The sequence below is a fragment of the Pongo abelii genome, chromosome 5, assembly GCF_028885655.2.
Source record: "Pongo abelii isolate AG06213 chromosome 5, NHGRI_mPonAbe1-v2.0_pri, whole genome shotgun sequence".
Lineage (NCBI taxonomy): Eukaryota > Metazoa > Chordata > Mammalia > Primates > Hominidae > Pongo > Pongo abelii.
The window spans coordinates 10,150,872-10,158,935 of NC_071990.2; the positions used below are offsets into that span (position 1 = coordinate 10,150,872).

The window sequence follows — 8,064 nt, forward strand, 5'->3', positions numbered from 1 at the left end:
CTCTTATCTTGAGCTGCTGAGGCCTTCATAAAGATTACAGTGAGACCACACATTTATACATTGAAACTGGAGATTCGACTTGTGTATGTTACCCACCCTGGAAACACCAGATCCTACTTTGTTTCATCTAATAAATGCTCTATTATTAGAGAAAGAAAGAGGGGAAGAAAGGGATAACTATATTTAAACCAAGTTTTATTTGCTTTCACTGTTACTATCAATTGTTCCTCCAGTATTTGCACAGTTTCTGAAAGTATTTAAACCAAAGCAATGCTTGTCCCAACTTTTTTTTTGTAATGAGGAAAATATGTCTGGTCTTATTCATACTATCAGAATACAAGAGTAGGCTTTGGGCGTGAACAAAGGGTAGTGATTAGAGAATCCCAAAGACTGATTTCTCTAAAGAAAAATTTAAAATTGACTTCAGTATTGTATGAAAGGAGAGAAGGTTGGCATTCCCTTTGACAAGGATGGAAGAGGCAGGCCCTTGGGCCTGACAACAAGCATTTAGTTAAGGCATTGCCACCTACTTCGTGGCATCTAACCATTATTTAAATAAAAAATAAAATAAAATAAAGTTAAATATGGCACCTTTTACTGCTAAATCACTGACTTTTGAGAATTGTTTCTATATTGATGGTTGTTTCTCATACGATAGTGTTGGGGAAGGATTCAAATCCATCCCATTGAAGGAGAAATGGGTTTGACTTAACAAGTGTTAAAATCTACGGAGCAAGTACATACATGAAAGATGGAATGAACAGCTTTCTATTCTGTATCCCCAGCCTCCACCCCATCTCCATCCTGCCCTTTACTCTCGAAAACCCATATGCTATGATGGTTTCTGTCTATTCTCGGGCAGCAAATCTGGAAAGTGGGGTGCTAAAGGGAGCCCAGAGTGAAGAGGGTTTTTGAGCTTCCAGAGGATTATTGAGGGCTGATTAGCCATGGCTTTCCCCAGAACTCATATGTTCTCAGGCAAGTCTGAGGTTCTGAGCCAATAGAGAGCTTAACGGGACCACAAAGAGTTAAGCATGACTCTTTCACAGTGACTCTCTTGGCTGTCATCAGAGATCCAGAGCACAATACAAAAAGGGCACTTAGTCTTCCTTTCTTTCAGCCTAGGAGGTTACATATTTAGTAGTTTCATGACCAGTAAGCAGAAAATCAAGTCATCCGCTCCAAAAGAAGTAGCAATAGAAGTATATGCTTACCTCTGTATCACTTTTTTCTGCTTTGGGGGGGCCCAAAGTTGTTTTTTTTAAAATCTTACTCAATTTTTTTAATACATAGTTGATTACCTACTATGGTTTTTATCTCCTTATGATACTTCTACATTTTTCTTGACAAAGATTGAGATGATATTCATACCCCCTTTGATTGAAATGATGTTCATACCCCCTTTGATATTTAAAAAAAAATCACACATGAAAAGGAAAAACCTTTCTGTAGTTATTTCACAAACTGGAAAAAGTAAACAACATATAATAATCATAAATCAATATTATTTTCAGACCATGCAAAGAGAGGCAGCAACTGAAGAAACAAATTGCCCCTTAGAGAGTAGGGTGAAAATGCAAAACTTTTTTTGAGAATTTTTTTAATACGGATGTTTGGAGTCTTATGGATAATTATTTTTAAGTCACTGTGATTTGGGAAGGACTTCTTTCCCATACTTCCTTTTCACCAATAGCCTTTGAGCTTCTCTATCCACATTCGTGAACATTCATCAGATCAGAACACCCATTACCTCCTGGATTGTTAGGATTATCAAAATGCAAAGAGAAAGAACCCAATCATACTCAGGTTTGAGTTTCAAAATTGACCGGTGAGACTCCTACACAAATGATAGGCATGCATACCAAAGATGTGATTTTAAGAACTGGGCTTTTGAGTTTCAATAGACTGAGCCTATTGATAACACCCAAAGTTTATGACATAAACAATAGATTCGAAAGAGTATTGCTGAAAACTAAATTGCAGCTCCATCGGCTAGGGTAGACAATTAGGAAAGGAAAACAGTCAAGTCAGATAATGATGCGGGCCTACAAGAGAGTTCACCAGATGTCCACAGCCAAGATGGGCTCTGGAGGGAGGGGAACTGGTAGAAATTCCAGATAGGCATCTGAGATCAGGGGAGACTGGAATTCCTCAAGGAAGCCTGGGACATTGAGAAACTTTAAGGAGAAGTCACCTGAGCCAGCTTGAAGTGGCGACTAAAGAAGTGAAATGGCAGGAGGTCTAAGGCAGGTCCCTGAGTCTATGCCCCAGAGAGGAGCGGAAAAGCAGCACACAGTCTTACACCCTCCCACTTCCCATGAGGGAGCAAAAGGGCTGAGAAAACCAGGGAACCAGGAGGGGCCTCAAGATCAAAATGAGTTGGACTTGGAGTATGTGGACCAAACCAGAGACAATAGTGTGATCATAAATGGCTCAAGGAACACTGGATGAATAGACAGTGAAGACAGAAGACCAGATGCCCCTCCCCTCCAATTCACTGACAGCATGAAGCTCTCCCCTATGTCTCAGATACAGCCCCAGGGAGAAGTTATCCATCATTGACTAAGTTTTAGTGCCTGTCACCAGTGGAATAAGGGCTTAAGTTAGAAATGAAATGGAGTAACTTTTCTTATGTTTTTAAAGTCATGTTTTTTGTGCACTCAAGTTTGTGGACAGTGAAAATGATATTTATGCTACATTGTGGTAACATGAAAATATAAAAATAATCCATAATTGTCACATGATAAGGAATGTTTAAAAAAATCTAAATATCCTGACGAGCCAGGGTAGATCATTGCTGGTAGTCACTCTCAGGGTCGCTTAAGAAAGAGGCTCTATAAAATTGAAGTAAGCATATAGACATCTCACAGTAATTACATTTTTCTTATAATGATCAGATCTTTGTTAACACAAAATGATTTTGATCTGAGCACCACAAATGAAAACAAAGTAAACATGGAACAGTTGAGCCAGGCACGGTGGCTCATGCCTGTAATCTCAACATTTTAGGAGGCTGAGATGGGAGGATCGTTTGAGTTTAGGAAGTCAAGGCTGCAGTCAGCTATGATCATGCCACTACACTCCAGCCTGGGTGATTAGAGCAAGACCCTGTCTCAAAAAAAAAAAAAGAAAAGAAAAGAAAAAAGAAAGAAAGAAAGTTGGTATGTAAAACATATAAGAAATGAAAAATAACTGAGATCATGATACAGTCAGGAGGAACAAAGGATATCTTTCTAGGGCTTAAAGCATCAAGATGAATGGATACCTCCACAATGATCTTGAGGACTTGATCAATAGTGAGCACCTGATAACTTTTTTAAAAATAAATAGCTTCATTTTTAGGGAATTTTCAAAATCACCCATGATTTTCTTCTTTTTCATTCTTCCCCTTCTTACCCGAAAAGGAAGCAATATTTGAGCCCTTTAATGATCACTTTCTGTTCCATGTTCTCAATTTGTCCATTTTTGTCATCAGGCTAATTATTCCGCTTATTCATTCATTCACTCAATAGCTATGTATCGAATGCTCGGTACGTGCCAAGCACTGTTTTAGGTTCTGAGAATCCGTCAGTGAACAAGAGAGAAAAAATTTTCCTACCTGAGGAAGCTAATAAGAGTGCCAAATACTAAACAAAATGAATATGTTAAAAGATAAGTGCTACGGAGAGTGATAAATCAAGGAGGGGAATAGGGAATGCGGAGGGAGAGGTAATAATCTTAAATGCAGTGGTCTGATCAGAGCTCACGAAGATGATGACATTTGAGCAAACACCTGAAGGAGATGAGGAAATGAGCTCTGCAGAGATCTGGGGAAAGTGCTCCTGGTGGAGCAGACATTAAGTACAAAGGCCTTGAAGGGGTTGCATGTCTTGGGTGTTTAAGGAGGGGCAAGGAGACCAGCGGAGCACAAAGAATACAGGGGAGACAGTAAAAGGAAGTGAAGTCAGAAAGTGATGGAAACCAGACTGTAGGACCTTAAGACCATTACAAAGACTTTGGCTTTTACTCTGGAGGGCTGTAGGCAGAGGGATGACATTATCTGAATGACATCCTAATAGCACTACCACGGCCGCTGGAGTGGGAATAGACTAAAGGGGCCAATGGCAGAGAGAAGGTGGAGCATTTAGGACAGTTGCAGTAAATCAGGTGAGAGTTGATATTAGCATGGATATGACTGGTTGCCATGGAGGGGAAAAGAAATGGTCAGATTCTGGACTTAGTATGAAGATAAAACTAGTGAGATTTATTTATGGATTAAATGTGGGGTGGGGAAAAAAAGGAATCCAAGATGACTCTGAATTAGAAGAACTAGAAGGATGCAGTTGCTGTTAGCTAAAAGGAGGAAAATTGAAGACGAAATCAATTTGAGGCAGGGGGCAAAGACCAGACACTGTGAGCTGTTCGACATCCAAGTAGAAAAGTCAAGGAAGGAGCTCAGCATAGGCCTGGGTTGAAGACATAGATGGAGAATAATCTGTGCATTAATGGGTTTGGACTTAGGCATTTAGACAAGGTCATCAAGGGAATGAGCATAGATAAAAAAGAATTCTAAGAATTCTAAGCTATGATCATGCCACTATACTCCAGCCTGGGTGATAGAGCAAGACTCTGTCAAAAAAAGAAAGGAAGGAGAGAAAGAGAGAAAGAGAAAGAGAGAAAGAAAGAAAGAAAGAAAGAAAGAAAGAAAGAAAGAAAGAAAGAAAGAAAGAAAGAAAGAAAGAAAGAAAGAAAGAAAGAAAGAAGGAAAGAAAGAAAGAAAGAAAGAGAGAGAGGAAGGAAGGAAGAGAGAGAGAGAGGAAGGAAGGAAGAGAGAGAGAAAGAGAAAGAAAGGAAGGAAGGAAGGAAAGAAGGGAGGGAGGGAGGGGGAAAGGAAGAAGGAAAGAAAGAAAGAGGGGGGGAGAGAGGGAGGGAGGGAGGGAAGGAGGGAGAGAGAGAGAGAGAAAGAAAGAAAGAAATTGAAGAAAGAAAGGAAGGAAGGAAGGAAAAGTTTGTATGTAAAATATGTAAGAAATGAAAAATAACTAAGATCATGATACAGTCAGGAGGAACAAAGGATACCTTTCCAGGGCTTAAAACATCATGTTGAATGAATACCTCCGCAATGATCTTGAGGACTTGATCAATAGTGAGGGCATTCCAAAGATAAAAGGTCTAGAAGATGAGAAGGAATAAAGAGGCTTTGTTTGAGATAGGGTAAAACCAGAAGTGGGGATATCCCTGAAAATATCAGAAGGAAATTAATAGCCACCTAGAATATTCATTGATACTGCTGCCCTTAGAGTATCTTGTGCTCTTTAATGACCATGAGCTTTCATTTGGACAGTCACAAGAAGTGTGATGAAAAACAGATAAAACACAGGACCTTACTAAGGAGGTTACTGATAGGAGACCCTTTCATTAAAAATGGTGGTTCAAAGAATACTCAAGCTAAGAATTTCTTTTGAAAGAGTCACAGGGCAGGGTGCAGTAGCTCACACCTGTAATCCCACCATTTTGGAAGGCCAAGGTGGAAGGATCATTGAGCCCAGGAGTTTGAGACCAGCCTGGGCAATATAGCAAGACCCAGTGTCTACATTTTTTTTAATTAGCCAGATGTGATGGTGCACACCTGTAGTCACAGCTACTAGGGAGACCGAGGCAGGAGGATCATTGGAGTCCAGGAGTTTGAGGCTGTAGTGAGCTATGAAGCTATGATCCTACCACTGCACTCCAATCTGGGCAACAGAGTGAGTTGCATCTCTAAAAATAAATAAAAGAGTCACAGGTTGGTAATGACCCCCAGATTCCTGACAGAAGAAAATTTCTCTTGAAGGATGCTACTTCAGCCAGGTTGCAAAGAATTTCCATAGATAAATTTCTGTTAAACTTGACCTCACATTTGAATATCCTTAAGAACATGAGAAAACAAGGCACCATGAGCAAGAGTCAGCAGGAATAACAGACAGTAGAATCAGACCTGCATAGACTTCAGTAGGTGTATTTTGAAAATCTGTATGGTTAAAGAAAGGTGTTATGGTTTGCAAATGTTTCATTATATGTTTAAAGAAATAAAAAGGGGCATTGAAATTATGAGTAAGAGGGGAAAAAGACAATAAAAATATCCAAGCAGTTTTGAAAAAACACTAAGTAGAACTAATAGAGATAAAAAAGATAGTAATTGAAGTTTTAAAACACAAGAAATGGATTAAATAGAAGATTAGACGCATCTGAAAGTAGGATTCATATATAATTTTGAAGTTAAAATTATACCGAGATGCAGCACAGAAAGACAACTAGATTGTAGAGTGAAAAGACAAGGAATAGGTGCTCGAGAGCACCTAACACACAATAAAAGCTCTACAAAATCATAAAAGAATGGGGAGTTGGGGAAAACAATAGTTGGAGACAAAATGGCTGAAAATTTTTCAGCCTTGATGGACAAGACTCAGATCCAGAAATTAAAATGAATTCTAAGCAGGATAAATACAAAGAAATCTGCATCTAGGCCATTATAGTAAAACTACAGAATAGCAATGGAAAAGAGATCTTAGAAGGAATCAGAGAAAGAAAAGACCTATGTACCTTAAAAAGAACAATTCTCACACAGACAGGATACAATGGAAACCAAAAGACAGTGGACTAGTGTCTTCAAAGTGCTAAGAAAAAAAAAATGACTGCCAACCTAAAATTGTATAGCCTGTATAGATTATATTTAGAGCGAAGCCAAATAGAAACATTGTTTAGACAAACCAAAAAAAAAAAAAAAGAAATTTTACAATCAAGTCCTTATTAAAGGCAATTAATCAAAACACTACAGAAAAATATCAGTAGGAAAAAAGAAAATCCCAGAGTAAAGGCAAGATACATAAGTAATGTCAAGCAAAGAACATTGTTAACATTTAATGAAATCTAAAACAAACATTGAATGTATAAAACAAAAAGAATGAAGTATTTAATTTGTAGTATCAAAAATATAGGAAGAATTAAAATAGCACTTGAGTAGAAATAGGGTAGGCAGATTGTTTGCACTATCTGCGAGAAGGGTAAAAACACTAATTTATTTATTAAGTAGGCATGCTAAACATTCCAGGTAACTAAGACTAAAAGTATAATTTATTACTTTCAAACCAGTACAGTGAAAAATAATAGAGTGAGAAACATCAACCAAAAAGAAGTCAAGACATGAAAAAAGTGGAGCCATATGGCGTATTTGAGAACACAAAATAGCAGAAATAAATCCAAACGCATCCAAAGTTTGATAGCCTGAGTAAAAAATATAAGCATAGCTATTAGCTGTTCATAAGAGAAATTCTTAACTCATTTCTCACCTTATATAAGAATCAACTCAAGATGGATTAAAGACTTAAATCTAAGACCTGAAACCACAAAAATTCTATTAGAAGATAACATCAGAAAAACTCTTCTACACATTGACTTATGCAAAGAATTCATGACCCAGAACCCAAAAGCAAATGCAACAAAAATAAATAAATGGAACCTGATTAAACTAAAAGCTTCTGCACAGCAAAAAAATAATCAGCAGTGTAAACAGACAACTCACGGAGTGGGAGAGAAAATACTCGCAAACTGTACATCCAAAAAAGGACTAATATCCAGAATCTACAAGGAACTCAAACAAATCAGCAAGATAAAAACAAATAATCCCATCAAAAAGTAGGCAAAGGACATAAATAGAAAATTCTCAAAAGAAGATATACAAACAGCCAACAAATATATGAAAATATGGAAATTAAACCACAGAGGAATGCAAATTAAAACCACAATGCAAGAATGGCCATAATTTAAAAGTCAAAAAATTATAGATGTTGGTGTGGATGTGGTGAAAATAGAATAGTTGTACACTGCTGGTGGTAATGTAAGCTAGTACAACCACTATGGAAAACAGTATGAATATTCCTTAAGGAACTAAAAGTAGAGCTAGCATTCAATCTAGCAATCCCACTACTGGACATCTACCCAACGGAAAAGAAGTCATTATATGAAAAAGATACATGCACACGCATGTTTATAGCAGCACAATTCACAACTGCAAAAATATGGAACCAACCTAAATGCCCATCAAGC

General features: G+C 37.7%; 1 non-coding gene across 1 annotated transcript; it reads left to right on the forward strand.

Annotated features, from left to right (window-relative positions):
• The first annotated feature begins 426 nt into the window (after positions 1-426).
• LOC112134068 (U6atac minor spliceosomal RNA) lies at positions 427-553 on the forward strand. Its single transcript, XR_002915651.1, has one exon. It is a non-coding gene; the product is annotated as a U6atac minor spliceosomal RNA (small nuclear RNA).
• The last annotated feature ends 7,511 nt before the right edge of the window (positions 554-8,064 follow it).